This window comes from Erythrolamprus reginae, chromosome 3 (genome assembly GCF_031021105.1).
Source record: "Erythrolamprus reginae isolate rEryReg1 chromosome 3, rEryReg1.hap1, whole genome shotgun sequence".
In the NCBI taxonomy this organism is placed as follows: Eukaryota; Metazoa; Chordata; class Lepidosauria; order Squamata; family Dipsadidae; genus Erythrolamprus; species Erythrolamprus reginae.
The window spans coordinates 190,407,544-190,424,965 of NC_091952.1; positions in this window are offsets into that span (position 1 = coordinate 190,407,544).

A 17,422-nucleotide genomic window follows, 5' to 3' on the forward strand; every position below is an offset into this window, starting at 1 on the left:
ATTGTCTCAGTGTTGAAAAACAATTTTGCTAGGAGTTTTATTTAACCATCCCATATATTGCATAAGAAGCTTTTATCAATGTGACATATATAAAATGTTGAAAGCTGAAAAGCTGAAGTTCACAAAAGTTGAAATCTCATATTCATTTTAGCTTTGAAGGATGCACACAGATGGGCAACAGTTGTCAGATTCAAATTAAAACTAATGGTAAACTATCAAATATTGTAAATTGCTAAGTGTAGTCCAGTGTTGAAAGTTATTATAGATTGATTTCAATTATTTAATATTTGTAATTTTTTAAAGTAAATTTCTATTACCTCAAATAGCATATTTTTAATGTGTACTTTGGAGTAACTACTTTTATAAACAAAGCAGCTGAGTAAAAAGTGTTTCCCTCATTGGCCTCAAAGAACAGAAGGCATTCAAAATAACTATATAAAATAACTATATAACTATATAACTATATATATATATATATATATATATATATATATATATATATATATATATATATATATATATATATTTCACAAACAAATCTCATGATATTCATTGGCACTTAAACTCAAAGTTTGTGACATGTGCTTACACTTTCAGTTTAGAGTAGGAGTTACACTGGAGGAAGAAAGAATGGAAATATTTGTGTGTATTTATTTAAATTTTATTAGTAGTAACATTGGCTTAAGTTTTGAAGCTTCTGCAAAGAACCCCTCTTTTAAATAGTCAATTTGCTTGCATTTAAATTGAATATTGCATAAATCAGTGAAATGGGGAGTTGTGGAGTTACTGGAAATCTTGGAATAATACTGAAGTGCACTTTATATTTCTGATGGACTGTGGTGATTACTATTCAGTGTTTAAAATGTATGGCCTCATGTACTGTATTACAAGTCTTTGATGCTATGTCATGTCCCGAAAGATGGCTACAATGTGAAGAGAAGTTTTCTTGAGTTTGATTCAATTAAGCCAAGCTCTCAATGTAACAAGAACAAACAACAAACTCATTTCATCAATGCTCCTCTAATTCGCTCTGGCTTCTCAAAAATCAGAGGAACTTTTTAATCATTCAGAACATTGCCAAGGCAAAGCAACAAGAAGACTTTGAGAAAACGGAGCCAGATGGGTTATCCTTTAATCAATTAAAGAAAGAGAAAGTCTGCTGTCTCTTGGACTGCTGGGTAGCGTAGCCAAGAATTTAAATGAAGATGTTTAAGTATGGTAAGTAGTTTCATCCATGCTCATGCATGTTTGTGCACCTTTTTTGTGGTGAGGGCTAACTTGACAATGAATGTTTAAACCCCATGGAATTGTTTAAAAAAACTTTGATTTTATTTGAGAAAAAAAATAATGTCTCATGTAAATTTTCTCATGTCTGGAGAAAACTTGTTTTCATTATGATGCATTTACATGCCAACAGTATCTCAGATTAAAAATACCTTTATATAAAAAAAGCCTTCTATAGTTAACTAGTTGCTGATCATTGGTTAAAACTGCATAAACAGATGAACCATCTGTAAACATAAGAACCTCTTCCTTGTTATCAGTTAGGATAATATTAAAGCAGCCAGCCATGTGGTCCTGTGGGAGGGTATCTTCACACAGATCAGTTTTTCTGCGTCCATCCTCTGAGTTTTCTGCTTCTCATTTCCATGGGACTTTCTACAACTTCTGGAAGCTACTGAAAACTCTGTTACCATACCTTTTGGTTTAACTAAACTTGCCCTGGTGTGGCACTTGGCTTCCAGCCTTGGTTGGAAATAGAACCATATTGACTTGCAATAGAGAATTGTGTATGTAGACAATTTACTCTCCCCTTCAGTTTGCACAGGCAGAGCGGGGAGTGGATTGAATTGCCTAAACTTGCAGCCTGGCCATTGCAATTCCACATACAAAGATGTCCGTAGAAGCAGTGGTTTGTTTAGCTGTCTCTCAGATCTGACTCTCTCTCTATAATTTTGAAAGCCCATTAGCCTGACGATCAAAACCTTGTTTAGCTGAGCCACAGCGATGCAGTGGTTCAAATGCAATATTTCAGGCTCACTGTGACCAATACCAAATCCTGACTGGCTTAAAGTTGACTCAACCTTCCATCCTTCTGAGGCCAGAAAAATGAAGAGCCAAATTGTTGGGGGAAATATGCTGATTCTGTAAACTGTTTAGAGAGGGATGTAAAGCACTGTGAAGTGGTATAGTATTGCTATTGCTTGGGAAAAGGAGAATGGTTATAATGTTTCATATTTCAAAGTACTTCAAGCTTTGTCTACATTGCTGTTGTTTTGCAGCAGTAGCTACAATATCTAACGGTCTGACTTTGCCATTACCAGATTAATAAAGATCTATGTATTTAAGAGTCAGGAAATTAATAAAACTAAAAATAATTATTTTTATTGCAATGACATTATCCAAGCGTATTGGTTTAGCTTAAATATTAATCATAGCCAAATCCAGTTTAAAGGTAAATTTTGACTGTGCAACCAATTAGGCTGACATGCAGTATATCCTTTTGTGTTAAATGCCTCTGTTACATGCTACAGTGTCTTCATTCTTCCCTGTACCACAAATGTTTATTGGTGGTTTTTTTCATGCATTTTATATTAAATTTTGTTTCAAAGGAAGGGCAAGTTAGACTTTTATAGTTATCATATTTGTGTATTATGTTCTATCTCATTGTTCAGTCAGTATGATTTTTTTAACGTACACAAAAATTGTGTCCAGTATATTCTGCAGGTAAATTATTTTAATATTTACTTTAAAAAGTACTCTAAAGTTTCTCCCAATGAACGTTAAGCAGTTGACAGGTGAAAAGTAAAGGACAGTTACATTTCAGGTTTTGTATTACCTTGTGCAATTATGCTTGGTCATATCAAAATGAAAACCAAAGAAACTTTGCCCATTGTTTTTAATTGTTTACATTTATGTTTCAATAAAATATACATATATTGATTTGACCTAAGAACCAGTGGCATAAATATGGCATTGCAAGACATAAAGACATAAAGAGTATTTGTTGCATACTCTTCATTGCAACAACCTATAATGTACAATGCTTTATGCTCAGTGCTAATGCTACATATGCCAACCATGACCTGGATGACTGAGAATTGCCATAGATGTTTAAAGGAAGTATGTTGTCATAAGAAAGGTTCACTCCTTTCCTGATAGCATTTCCTTTTGCAGAAATAATATGATATGGATTTCTGCATTATAATCCATTGACATTAATAGATAATAGGAAATGAGTCCTTTGCAGGGTCCTACATATAAAGAAAGCACTTGAAATGAAGACATGTTAAAATTGTAAAAGAACAAACCAGCCCTTGGACACCAGTGCATTGTCTGTGGTTCCCCTGAAATAGGAGAAAATCTGTCAATCAGATTAGAAGTATGTCTTTGGACTATAAATCTCCCTATTTGTCCACACCATAATCAAGTTTGTTAGCTATTAACAGGTATTTTTGGGAAGAGTTACAGGGGTGTCAAACTTGGCGTCATCACAGTGTCATCACATGACATATCAGGACTTTTTTCCTCTTTGCTAAACTGAGCGGGGCCAGCAAGTGAAGTAACCAGTCTGTGGGCTGCGGGTTTGACACCCCTGTTCTAGAGAGATAATCTTTTATTCCTGAGCTATGAGAAACTATTTGCAAATTTGCCTTCATATTGCAATAAAGCATCTTTCATTGGCTGGATATACAAGTCCCTCATGGGTGGATTCCCCCCCCCCCAACTTTATATAAGAGCAACCAGCTGTTTCCTATAGGTAATCTACAACTTACAACTGATTGTTTAGTACTCATTTGAAATAATGCCAGACTTTTCAAAGCTTTAAAGTACAATTACTCTCACTCCCTATGGTGATGTGACCAAAATTGATCATATTTTGGACCAATTGTTCAAATTGGTCATAAGCGAAATACAGTGGTACCTCTACTTATGAACTTAATTCGTTCTGTGACCAGGTTCTTAAGTAGAAAAGTTTGTAAGAAGAAGCAATTTTTCCCATAGGAATCAATGTAAAAGCAAATAATGTGTGCAATTGGGGAAACCACAGGGGAGGTGGAGGCCCTGTTTCCTCTAAGGAGATTCCTAGAGAGTGCTCACAGAGGCTTCTCCCCACCTCTTCTGGCCCTGTTTCCTTCCAGGAGATTCCTAGAGAGGCCCCACAGAGGCTTCTGTCTGCCTTTTCTGGACCTGTTTACTTCCAGGAGATTCCTAGGGAGGCCCCACAGAGGCTTCTCCCTGCCTTTTCCTGTTACAGTTTCAGAGGCTCGGGTTTGTAAGTGGAAAATGGTTCTTGAGAAGAGGCACCTGGTTCTTATCTAGAAAAGTTCATAAGTAGAGGTGTTCTTAGGTAGAGGTATCACTGTATATGTTTTTATGATTACTGGTGTTATATTCTAAATATATGAAATAGTTTTAAGGTTTGATAATAGAAATAAGAGCTATAATATATTTGAAAATATTTGCTACCATGGTAAGTTTTCCTGATAATCCATAAACTTCTGATGGGATACAGCAGTCAAGTAACATTACCTTGTATTCATCATCTATATGGAAACTCCATGTGTATGTTTTGTTCAAGAAAATTATCTTTTTGTGCACATCTTTCAGTACTGATTGTTGATTTTATCTTTCATACTGATATATCTTACTGTTCTTATTAGTTTTTGAAATTCAAGCCCAACCAATTTTAGAACATCATTTTTTCTCCTATCCATCTTCTTTCTAAATTCTAATTCAGATTCTTTAAACTACCTGTTTGCTTTTTCTAATTTTGCTTTTTACAAAGTAAATATATTTAGCCACAACTTTATTGTGATTGTCTTTTTGTTGATTGTAGATAATATAATTAATTCTTTAAAAAGAAAAAAAAAACAAATTTTCTTGTCAAATTCATTTCTAGTAATTAATGGTGACTTGCACCTGATTAAATCACACTGTTTGGAATAGTATTTTACGGAATGGGCAGTGATTAGAATAGGAAAATATTGGCTTTTTTATTTAAAAAATACAGCACGGTAATTAGGCACAACATTGTTCAGCAATAGCACCTAAAAACACTTATTTTTTAAAATGTACATTAGCACACCCATTAGTACAATAATGCACTTAAAACTCTGCTATTGGTCTAAAAATCATCTATCCAAATTAGCATGCAGTATGGAAGCTTAAAGTGCTTTTTAATGTGCTTTCAGTCTTCTCTAAGAATCTACCAAGACAGCAATCACAAAACAAAACAAAGACTAAGTGACGGATAGAATAGAATTGTAAGTTGTGCTCTTTGAAAATAAAACTGCAAAATGATAATGGTTTAAAATTTCTTTCAGAAATATTACAAACCCAAACAGAAAGTTTGATGTGAATATTTAAAAGGATTGCTGTAACTTCTGTTTTAAAGACAGAGGCTCAAATTTGAACAATGGAATATGGCTTTGATTCACGCTAACCCTAACCAACTGCCACTTTCCATTGAAAAATCCCTTAAAACACAGTTGGCTAAAGAATTATGAGAACTGAAGTTCACAAGTCTTAAAAGTTGCTCAATTTGGAGGACCCTGCTTTAAAGGAATAGACTGGCTTTATATCCAAGCTCTTTCTTTAAATTTTTGAACTTGGTGAAAAAAAACCCGACCCACTGCAAGACTCAAGAATCAGCAATACACCTTATGTCTTTCCCCTTCCAAGTGACAGCTCATCTCTGGTTGATTAAATCAAAATGATTATAAGGTGGTTGTTCTTTTAGTGTGCCTTCTGTCTCGCCCAACAAGAAAAGGGCTAATTTGAATTTTTATATCTCCTGACTTGGCACAGTATACTTGGCACTATACTGAGAATCAAAAGTATCAAGAGAAGAGATGCAAATATTTCCATCTTCCCTTCTGCCTTGTTGGGCAGTAGTTGAGCAAGCGATTTCAGTTAACTAAACAAAAATATCCATGTTACCAGTTAAAGGAAAATGATATGCTTCTCGGAATAAAATACATTTAATATACATTATCTAACAACCAATATAAAGTGTGACTGGGAGACTAAACTGGAAAATTTCACAACATTTTAAAGGCATGAAAAATATATCTCTATGCCACTAAAATAAACTTTTTATTACAAATTATTTTCAGGTACAGATTTAAAATGCTTATCTTTTATGTTATCTAACTTGAATATAATAAGGAATAAGATAGCCAGTTCTTAACAAGCATGCATTTAATGGACAATGGGGTCAGCCAGTGATTCCACTTTATTCAACCCTTTCTTTAAATGTATCTGCCTACTTAGTACTTGACCTAAATCTATTCTATTCTTGCATTTGCTGGAGATACATTGTATTCATTTCCTCAGTTTTAAAAGTAGATACTGATGATAATGATAAGCGGTGAAATCTAAATCCTGTTTCATTTAGTGATCCACTTTATAAATTGGAAGTGTTAAAATAAGATACTTATATTTGAGGATTCTTTACCTATTCCTAAACTAGTATTAATCTCCCCCCCCCCCCCGTAAATAATGAATCAAAATTGTCATAGAGGTTATAGGTTATCAATATATTTATATAATGACATGCTATATTACCTATTAAAGAAGAGTCCAAAAGTTGCAGATAAAACCTTAAACAAATTATCAGTTAAGACAGTAGTAATCCAATTTATAAAATGCAAGTGTAAATAGTAAACCTAGAAAAACACAGATTTAAAATGTACAAATACACAGCATGAAGTGTAGCCCAAGACTGGTCTCCAATTAGATTTGAATTCTACATCAAAATTAATAGGAGATTATTTAATAAGAGATTATTTTGAATGTTGAAACATAATCCATAATTTAATTCACATCCGAAGACTGTCTAGAGTCACCCTCAGCCCATAACTAAGAGGTCTGTTAGGGGTGTTCATAAGTGCACCATTGTGCCTACAGTCCTTGTCTTACTGTCCTATTGTCTAAATTTACCTTTACTTACTTCACTTTTGTTTATGTTTGTACCAATACCTGCTATCTTGTACATGTTTTTGACAAATGAAAATAAATAAGAAACATTCTTCCCAGAAGGAATTGGAACACTTTTCAATAAACTGCAATTAAGGTATACAAGAGACTAAGAGGGAACAAATAAAATGACACAGGAAAAAACAAGAAATGTTAGTTCATTAATTGATAAGGTAATTAGTATTGGAAGAAAAGAAAAGAATCTAAATAGAGAACCCTTTTATGTTCAGCATATACAGATGATTTAGATTACTAGAGTTGGAAGGGAGCTTGTAGACTTGTCCAAAAAAACCCTGCCCTGCTTCGCTCCAGCAGGAGTCCCTACACCATTTCAGAAAAATAGCAGTCCAATCTCCTCTTGAAAGTCTCAAGTGTTGGAGCTCTCATAGTCTCCTCATGTAAGCTGTTACACCGGTGGATCGCTCTCACTGTCAAAGTTTCTCATTTCCGAGTTGAATCTGTCCTCAGTCAGTTTATATCCATTATTCCTTGTCTGGCCTTCCTGTACCTTGGAAAACAGACTGACCCGCTCCTGTGTGCAGCAGCACCTCAAGTATTGGAGCACTGCTATCAAGACTCCCTTGGTCCTTCTCTTTGCCAGACTGGCCATGCCCAGTTCCTGCAGCTGCTCTTTGTATGTTATAGTCTCCAGTCCTCTAATCATCCTGGTTGTTCTCCTTTGCATTTTCTCTAAAGTTTCAATGTATTTTTTGTAGTGGGGTAAACCAAAACTGGATGCAGTGCTCTAGATGTGGTCTAACTAAGATTTTATAGAGTGGTATTAGTACCTCTATTAATGCAATTTAGGATTGCATTGGCTTTTTTGGCTGCTGTTGCACACTTCCGGATCATGTTTAGCTGGTTGTCTACTAAGACTCCAAGATTCCTCTCGCAGTCACTGCTATTGAGTGTGGTTTTGCCCTGTTTATAAACATATTTTTGGTTTTTCTTACCTAAGTGTAGGGCTTTACTTTTCTCAGCATTGAATTTCATTTCATTAGATTTCCCAAAAAATCTTCGTGGAACTGATGTGCTGTTTGAAAATCTCAGTCAGAAGAGAAATGGAGGTTTAAAATTATTTGGAAGTTTTGAAAAATAGTTTCTCATGCAAGCAAATAGCAACAAAAAATAAAACAAAAAGCAATGCATGACTATGCATTTTAACAATGCGGTTAAAAATATAGATGACAATATTTTGAACATTTAGCCATTCTATTCTTTCTCTCCTACAATCCTTGCACTGATACTGAAGATCAAAGGGTGAGTCTTCTGTTATATTAGATACTATTGTTATCATTCAAACTACTACAGCGTTATATAGTAACGGCGCTACTGTATGAAGTTTTTGTGTTGATAATTTAATTATATATTGGAAATACTTTTTGTTAATCCCCATTTGCTTCAGAAATATTTGTTATGCATCCTAGAATGCTAATAGTAGAATAGTAGATGCTTGGAACAAACTTCAAGCAGACGTGGTTGGTAAATCCACAATATCTGAATTTAAACATGCCTGGGATAAACATATATCCATCCTAAGATAAAATACAGGAAATAGTATAAGGGCAGATTAGATGGATCATGAGGTCTTTTTCTGCCATCAATATTTTATGTTTCTAATATCTGAAGGGCACAACTGTGTTTGATGAATAAAGGCAAAGTTATATGAAGCTGGTGTGGAGCTTGAAGTGTGCTTAGAGATCATTAGCTGAACAGCCCAAAGTTATACAGTAGGTCAGAAACAGAATAGCTAAAATTTCCAACCATATTCCATCCTTTGAAAAGGATTAGTTAAAAATGATGCTTAAGTCAGAATTCTGTGATTATGATTGCCATTATGTGTGATCATGCTTCCCAATATTCTGTCTTCTTCACCTAGCCCTAGATTAATCATTAAGTCAAATAACCCTGTGCCTAGAAACCCAAGAGAATAGGGGAGCACCACAGAATTTTCTTCCCTAGCAATTATGCCTTTAGCTCTTTCACTACCATACTCTAGTTGAATTTTCCTTATTTGTCATATTTGTCATGACCCAGGCTCAGGAATCAAATTCTGGATCTGAAGAAGTTGCTCCTGAAATCTCTGAGATGTCAACCGGCACCAACGAAGAGTTACACAAGGCAGGATGATCAAAAAATGGATAGCTGGAACAGTTGCATAAGGATGATACAATGCCTTCCAGATGCTATACTCAGTGAGTAAAAGGAGAGCAGAGCACAGCATTTCTCTGAAACTTCAAGTGATTATTGAAGCTAGTTGCAGCCTTATTTGAGACACAGTCCTGGCTTACGTTCCCTTTGCTGGAAACAACTACCTGATACTGGGCTCTTCAACCATTTTCCTCTGAATATTGTAAGAAACCTTCAATCTCTGGACAGGGTGATAATTCTGAACCAACTCACAGAACTTTGGACCGATTATGGATTTTTCTTTTTCACTCTCCTATTTTAAAGCAAAACATTTGGGGAAGCATCAGAGACCATTTGATTTGTGTGCTTTGACTGTTATGACCTTGAGTAAACTGTCAGTTACTATAGCAACTGTGAGTGAGTCAGTATTTGAAACCAGAAGCAGGACAAATGTTCAAATTTAATTTGTTTTTTAAAAGACATTTTGGTGAGTTACAAAAGATTAAAAGTTTGGTTTAAAGGCTTTTCAGAATTGAAAACTGCTCCCTAGGTCATGTAATTTCAGTAAATATAAAATTCAATCTTATTTTATTTTATAATATTTGTGGGCATGATTATAATATTTTTAATAAAATATTAAATTTATTTTAAAAATTTAATAACATTTTGTTAACAAATTTTCTTGCCCTCATTATAACAATTTGATGATTTATCTGTTTACTGCTATTTAGTATTAAATATTTTTAATGATTATCATTTAAAATGTTCTTTTGAATGTGTAATATAGAGAACTAATGTGGAGGATTCCATTAAGAAAATTGGAATTTTAGTCTCTTATTTCACTTTCAGCACTTATTGAATCTTAATGTCACTTAAGAAATGAAAGGGTCAAGGGGCACCACTGTTGGGCTATATTTAAGGCATTAATTGGATCCTGAATTCAACATTTGAAAGCAGGTGTGAATTCACGTTTATCAGAGATCTCTGAAGGTACCAAAGACTTTGAAAACATGACTTAACACAATGATATTTAAAATGGTTTTACTGCTTCATTTGAACAGTTTACTATGTTTAATAATTTACACTACATCCTATGCTTAATTGTTTAATTGTTTCATAAACTATCAATAGGAGATTCTCTTAAATATAATGCTAATGTCTGGGGGGGGGGCATTGGTGGGATTTTTGTAGGAAAGAAAAGGTAGAAACCAACTTCCACTTCCAGGTCCAAATATATAACAAAAATGACACATTAATTACATTGACTCAAATCTAGTTTTCTTACAGTGTTCCATAAGGTCAGCCTAGAATAGGTTCAAGGATTCGTGCAATATGAATATCAAGAAGGAAGCTAATTATTAATATTCATCAGTAGTATTAGGGAGATGTCTATTTTAGTAGACCTTTATTTCCACCTGAATTTCTTGCAGGATCATTTTCTCTTCCTGACAGATAATTTATATAGAGCTAATGAATTGTCAAAGGTGAAACCATTTGATCAGAGCTGAAAAATGGGACTCAAAGGACTTCTACATTTAAAAAAAAGTTTATTGAGACTTACCAAATACCTGTAAAGTAGTTCTGACAAACCTTTACTTCATACAATTTATCTAGCTTTAAAAAAACCACTAGGATTTTTTAAAAAAACTAGGCATTTTTATTTGTATTCTCAAATAAATAATAATAATAAAAAGTGGAATGGAAGGGGAATCGAATCATTGGCACATGCGAACAAAATTGTATTTTTAAGAGAACAAAATGATAGAAGAATGAACAATGCAATTCGAAGATTAGATCTCAGCATAAAGGATACAGGTAAAGCCTAGTTCTTTATTTTTCCTAGAAGATCAATACATTTAAAAAACTAATAAGATAAGATAAATCCTGGAATATAATTTACAATTTTTGTTACATTATTTTGATGTTATTGGGAATAATGATATATTTCCACACACAAAAATGAACATTAGGTGAATTGTAAAACAAAGTTTCAAGGAGTCTCAGAAGAACTTTGAAAGTCCTGATCATTCTGTATTTCCTATTGACATTTTTCATCATCATGCTACCACTTTAAAAGTTATCCATCTTTATTGATTAAGATCATTAGTTAGATGTATACCCTGCTTTATTTTATATTACTATCCTTCATAGCAGAATATATAACACATTTTCTCTCTTTCCCCCAATAACCCTTTGTCATAGGTTGTGATAGTGACTGGATTAAAATCATATTTTGATTTTTCATAGCTTACGGAAGATTTGAACTTTTCAGTTGTAGGTCAAAGCTTCAATACAAACTATACAACACAAACTTTATAAAGTAAATGGATTATTATATGATTAAAAGTGAGGAAAGTCAAAGGAGAGGCATTCAATAGAGATTACTCAAAGATGCAGGTGGGAATGATGAATTAGATTTTAGAAAGTTAAATTGTTTTGAAATAGACACTCTTCTTATCCTGGACTAATGATCAGGGAAAAAATTAAAGGGAATGGTTAGGTGGAATGGTTATAAAATTAGATTAGAACGTTTGCCCACTTTTTTATTCTCTTTTTCTTTCTAGCTAATCAACCAGGCAAATAAGAAACCACAGGAAAATCTTAAAACCAAAAATGGTCTGTGCTGCTTATTTCTGCCCCATAATGTAGATACCCCCTGGTGATATTAGTTCCACACTGTAAGAAATGTATTTCAGCTTTGCAAACATTAGTAGATGAATTATATTCTTACAGGTTGTGAGATACAAGGACAGTATTCTATTCCTGATAACGATATTGGCCTACTAAAAAATTTAGAATACACCAATAGCTAGTTCTATTTAAAATTTGTAATGTTTTAACTCTATTCTGTTGTACTACATCAACTGGCCATTCAAACAATTTGATTACCTTTGGAAAATAAAACACTTAGAACAGCAGAGGGAAGCACAGGATGGCTGTTCTCCTTATGAATCCGTCTACATGTCTAATGAACTGGTCAGATTAAAGACTCACAAATTTTGTGTTAAAAATCCAATCCAGTCTATATTGGAATAAACTAATACCAGAAAGGATCAAGGCATAGTGAGAATCTTTTATAAAAAGGAATGTTTCTGTAGCAATCACAAGACAAACAACTAAAAGACAATCTCCACCAGCTATCATTGTACATGACAGTGAAATGGATTCTTGCTATGTTCTGCCTATTTTCTGTGAACAAAACAAATTTCATTTTAAAAGCTTCCTCTTTGTGCCCCAAGCTCTTTGACACATCTTGCTATGTAAAATAAGAAAAAAAAAATTTCATTGTCATCAGTTATGCCTATTTTGATACTTCAAAGCTGGAATGCTAGCAAAAATAAATAAATAAATAAATAAATAAATGCAGATTTATTTAGATTCCATTTTCTAAACCAGTCTCTGCCCAAATGTTTTCAAACTGAAAGCTCTTCTTGGATATTGAGAGAGTGGCTATAAACTCATCTTCAAAATGTCCAAAAAAAATAGAGCAGAACAAAAGCTACATTTGTCATTTTACATTTTAATAATTGGATCTAATTAACTTGATGCAGTGAAAAGGTTGTATCCTTGTAGGTATTTCCCTCTTTACCACATTAAAAATAGAATATGGGAGGTTTGAATGTAATATATCGCCCTGGGCAATCCTGCTCTAAAGAGACCACAGCACAGAAAGATGGTGCTAGAGATTTATGTATTTGTGAGAGCCTGTCAGATTACTGGGGCAGGGGATGACCCATGGAAAAGGCACGCTTCTGAGTTCCACTAATGGCAAGATTGCAGTGAAGAGAACTGGCACCTGCCACCCTAACCAACCTGATAGAATGGGTAGATTCTCTCAAGCAGATGTAATTCTGGAAATAACCTAATACGGCTATCTGAAGGCTAGGGTGAGTGAGTATGACAAATATCCTTGCAAATAATGGTGGGGAGAGCAGGATACAGGGATTTACATCAGTCTGGTGTTTATAAGTTGCAGTAAGATCAGAAGACTAAAGTTCACTTCATCCTCCACCATGGGAGTTGATTAGATGATTTTGAGCCATTACCTCATAGAGCCCATGAAGGAATAGTGGGACATAAATCCAACAAATAAATACTGTTGAAATACTGTTTTTCTAAAAGGGGGGGGGGGGGGTAAAGGGAAGTGGGAGAGAGAGGGAGAAGATAAATGAATATTTGATTGCTTTCTAATCAGATAATACATGGCCTCTACTTAACAATTGAAGTTTTTCATTCTTAATATATGCATTTTAAAAGAAAACATTAATGCATGTGAGTAGTCTAGATTTTCTTATTACTTAATTTCTTCTGAAATAATTTTAAATAAGAAATTTATTTATTTGATTTATTGCATTTATATGCCACTCACTCCGAAACGGAGTCTGAGCAGCTAACAACGGTTATAAATACAGTACAAGTAAAAAACAGTAAAAACATCACTAAAATCACGTATATAATAAAAAACCATACAATTCACTCTTTACAATTTGAAAATTCTAAAGATTGCCCGGCCAAATTCAACTGTTTAGAAAAACTTCAGTTCCTCCAATTAGGGATAGATGGAAGAAAACAAGACCAGATTACTTTATCCTATAGATTGCAGGTTATTCAGTCTTACCCAAAGCCTAAGATGCTAGCTTGTTTTATTCTATAATGGGGGGGGGGAGGGGGGGAACCTTTCGTAGCATCTTTCATGAATATGTGGTTTCTTCTTTGAAAAACTGGTAGCCATTGGGTTCACTAGTGAACACTTTTTTATCTATCTATCTATCTATCTATCTATCTATCTATCTATCTATCTATCTATCTATCCATCCCTACCTACCTACCTACCTACCTACCTACCTACCTATCTATCATCTATTAATCTACAGTACGTGTATATCATGTGCATATACATTGACAAAGTGAGAGACATTTTATAATCTACAATTTTTGCCATAATTTGTCACTTAAAGGAGTGATGGAATGTTCAACAGTTGCTGCATCTTCAATTTCATTTCAGTCAGAAAAAATATCAACCACAGGTTATAGAGGAACACAATAACTGCAAAAGTTGTTGTTTGTTGTTGTTGTTGTTGTTGTTGTTTTTGTTATCAATACAACACAGCAAACAAGATCACTATGCTGGATTTCATATTTCATCACACGTTGGGCGCTTCCCAAGCACCTAGTGGCGAATTTTGTGTGCCGATCCCAGTAAAGCGGACTTTTGAAATTGACAGATGGAGATTTTGTCAATTCCAATGGTTTTCAAATTATTATTATTATTATTATTATTATTATTATTATTATTATTATTATTATTATTATCTCTTGCCCAGATTGGAATTGAAGACCAGGCCTTTTAATAAATTAATCAAAAAATAGGGAGGCTTGGGAACAAACTATGAAGGTCATGTCAGGAGCTTTATAGTCTCCACTAGTTCATGAAGATTTAGTTCATGATCAATGAGATTTGACCTTTTAAACTGGCTTTCTTGCCAATTTGATTCGGTCTGCACTTTGCCCATCAAAGCAGAACTAGCCACCTATCTTATCTTTCTGGAGGAAGGGTAGCAATTACTTTTCACAATCAAGAATTATGCAATGGTTAAACTTTAAAAAAAAGTTAATTTATATTATAGGTGCTTTCAACTATCACTTAAATTAAAAATAACACAGTCTTTAAAAGGTTTGGAAAAAATAAAAAATGAGTGATAGATTGCCCAGGCATGATTTTTACATGCTAGGTGATGCTAGAAATAAGGAAAAAGAATTGGGGAAAAAATACCAAAAAATAGAATTTGCAGATTGAAACTGAGCACTTATGGAAAAAGAAATTTATTGTTGTACCAATCATAATTGTGCCATTGGAGCAATAAGACTCTCTCATTATCTGGAAATACTGAATTTATCAGACCTCACTACTAAGTTTACAAAAGAATCCACTCTATTTGGAACTGCATATATTCTTAGATATTACTTAATAATGTAACAACAACATCAACCTGCAAAAAACACCTTACTTGGAACTGCCTATATACTCAGGCATTAAAGGCAGAGATAGCAACCACTTTGGGGCCTGCAAACCTAGGGATCTTAGTTCAGTCTTTAGTTTTAAACCCACAAACTAACTAACCAACCAACCAAACGATGAATGAATGGATTATGGGCAAATGGGGCAGGCAGCTTCAGTAGGGACCAAGATGGCAGCAAGCTACAACTCTAGTGAACTGGATTCTTGGAGCCCAGAAGCAACAGCTAAATTCTAGGCTGCAGTAGGATCATGTTCCTGCCTCTCTGAGGTAACCAGTAAAATGTTGGGATTATCTAGTATTGAAGTCCAGTACACCAGCCAAGATGAGAAGGTGGGAGTGACATGACATAAGGGAGAAAAACACAGCTGCAAAAAACCTCAGAATCACATGTGCAGTGGGAGAGATTCAAGAGGCGGACCTATGGCACAGGAGCCACAGGTGGCATGCAGAACCATATCTGCTGGCACACGAGCTATTTCCCTAGCTCAGATCCAACATACATGTGTGTGCCAGCCAACTGATTTTTAGCTCACACAGAAGCTCTGGGACGGTGTTTTTGGCTTCCAGAGAACCTCCAGGGGGATGTGGGAGGGAATCCTTTGGAGCCTGAGGAGGCTGAAACACGAGCTTACTGGGCCCACCAGAAATTAGGAAACAGGCCATTTCCGGCCTCCAAAGGGCCTCCAGGAGGTGGGGGGAGCTATTTTCACCCTTCCCAAGCATTGAATTATGAGTGTGGGCATTCGTGCTTGCGCGATAGTACGCATGCACACTCTTTCAGCACCCAAGGATAAAAAGGTTCGCCATCACTGGGCTAAAATATACAAAGAATGGTTGCAAGAACTGGGCATGGGTAGTTTAATGAAAAGAAGGACCAGGGGAGACATGATAGCAGTGTTCCAATATCTCAGGGGTTTCCACAAAGAAGGAGTCAACCTATTCGCCAAAGCACCTGAGGGTAGAACGAGAAGCAATAGATGAAAGCTGAACAAGGAGAGAAGCAACTTTGAACTAAGGGGAAATTTCCTGACAGTTAGAACAATTAATCAGTGGAACAGCTTGCCTCCAGAAGTTGTGAATGCTCCAACACTGGAAGTTTTGGATAATCATCTGTCTAAAGTAGTGTAGGGTTTCCTGCCTAAGTAGGGGGTTGGACTAGAAGACCTCCAAGGTCCCTTCTAACTCTGTAGTTATTGTTATTATTTATTATTAAGTACAGAGCAACTTCATACATTTCTGCTCTCCAGAAATACTTCTTCAGTCATTCTGGTGACAGGGCATCCAGGCAGAACAAATAAATCCATATGAGGAGGGGCGGGTTCTCTTCTCTTACTTGCTTTGACACACTGACTTTAAAATGTGTGAACAAAGAGCTAATGAGTTTCATGATTCTGTGCTTTCAGGGGAAATATGATTTTATCATTTTCATGGGCAGTATCTTTTTCATGCAAACCTGCTTATTGATCTGGAACAGCACATTCTGAACATCTTTGGTTATTGAAAATGACACACAAAATGATACAAGTGATCCAATATAAATTAATGGGTAATATAACTGAACATCATACTTGAGGTAAGATCTGAGCAGTGAAAAAATGAATAGAACTATTACTTAAGATAGCAGCAGCTTCAAAGTTCAGTAGCCTTCATCACACATCAATAATTCTCTTCATAAAAATCCTAATTCTATTTGTCTAATGAAGCTCTTCTTAATGTTTGTGTGAACCTTACACCTTTGAAAGAGGGGAAAAAGTTAACCAATTCTTCAAATTATCACTTTTGAGTATCAATAGGTGTCAGAAAATCCATAGACCCAACTCTATTGTGTTAAAAGGAAACAGAGCTATATAGCCATAATTATTTCTCTATGGAGACTCCTAAAAATTAATGCATACATTTTCACTGTCTGCATGGTTAATTGAGTTTGACTCTACTTTTCTGAAGGTAAATGCCTGGATAATAATAATCAGATGCTTCCTGGAAATAATGGTTTTGCTTTGCTTCCCATGGTAGCATTGTTATATTATTTCAATTTGGGTCTGAGGATTATTTCAATTTGGGTCTGCGGAGAGGGGCGGCATACAAATCTAAATAATAATAATAAAAAAAACCTAAATAAATAAATTATAATTAATGGAGGGAATATTGGTAAGTTGTCATGAGGAACAGTTTTGAAGTTGGCTGAAACTTACATGACTATTGCAGTGAAAATGAAAGCAAAACAGAATGATTAGGGATTATTGATATACAAAGCATGGGATATGGTTATTAGCACAAATAATGTATCATTA